General features: G+C 35.2%; 1 protein-coding gene across 1 annotated transcript in view; it reads left to right on the plus strand.

Moving 5' to 3' along the window:
• Positions 1 to 809: 809 nt before the first annotated feature.
• The window catches only part of elmod2 (ELMO/CED-12 domain containing 2), a 6,854-nt gene continuing 6,423 nt past the window's right edge, over positions 810 to 1,240 (plus strand). Inside the window, exon 1 of the mRNA XM_037690665.1 lies at positions 810 to 892. The gene's annotated coding sequence lies outside the window, so the exon portion shown is untranslated. The remainder of the gene's footprint in view (positions 893 to 1,240) is intronic.

A 1,240-nucleotide genomic window follows, 5' to 3' on the forward strand; every position in this document is an offset into this window, starting at 1 on the left:
CATACATACATACATACATACATACATACATACATACATACATACATGCATGCATGCATGCATACATACATGCATGCATGCATGCATGCATACATACATACATATATACATACATGCATGCATACATATATACATACATACATGCATACATACATACATACATACATACATGCATGCATGCATGCATACATACATACATACATGCATGCATACATACATGTATGCATACATACATACATACATACATACATACATTCATACATACATACATACATGCATGCATACATACATGTATGCATACATACATGCATGCATACATACATGTATGCATACATACATACATACATACATACATTCATACATACATACATACATGCATGCATGCATGCATACATACATACATACATACATGCATGCATGCATGCATACATACATACATACATGCATGCATACATACATGTATGCATATATACATACATACATACATACATTCATACATACATACATACATACATACATACATACATGCATCTTGCAGTTCAACCTATGACCTGCAGGTGGCGCTACAGCAGTTTGAGTTTAGGATACAAAATGATGTGTTCACAAACCTCGTATCTTTAATGATTAATAGAAAATTCAGCCTGGGTATCTTGTGTTTTTGACCATGTTAGTCAATATATATTGTAGACCCTTTAAAATATATTTAATAGATTTATATACATAACTTAAAATATTCATCCATCCATCCATTTTTGAAATAGCAGACTCCTGGTGTTTAGTCACTGTTTGTCCGGGCTGAACATGAACGCACCATTTCGAGCAGTTGTCATAAGAAACGTTTGTTGTTATTGCTCAAAAGTACTACGTCTAAGGTAGCGTCGTCAGAGTGGAGGTAAGCGTTTTAACCCAACGACACATTTTAAAACAAGAAAACAGTAAATTGAGCCTCATTTGTCTCCTCTTCAAACATACCAGCAAATACTGCTCCTCTCATTTTACCTGTTGTCGTACCTGCCGTGAGTTTTAAACCAGCTAGCTAGTTCCCAGTTTAATCTAAGACCGGTTAACTAAACACTAAGAGCAAGTAAACACACTGAGCTCAACACGAATTAAAGCTCCACTGCAGAATAATAAAGTTATGGACGGCCAGGTTAAAGTTAGCATGCTAGCACTAATGCTAGCTGCTGTTGTATCATGTTAGCTCGTCTCATTCAAACTGTGATGAGATTATAGTTCTTAA

Source organism: Nematolebias whitei, chromosome 16, assembly GCF_014905685.2.
Source record: "Nematolebias whitei isolate Nwh7 chromosome 16, NemWhi1, whole genome shotgun sequence".
NCBI classification, from domain to species: domain Eukaryota; kingdom Metazoa; phylum Chordata; class Actinopteri; order Cyprinodontiformes; family Rivulidae; genus Nematolebias; species Nematolebias whitei.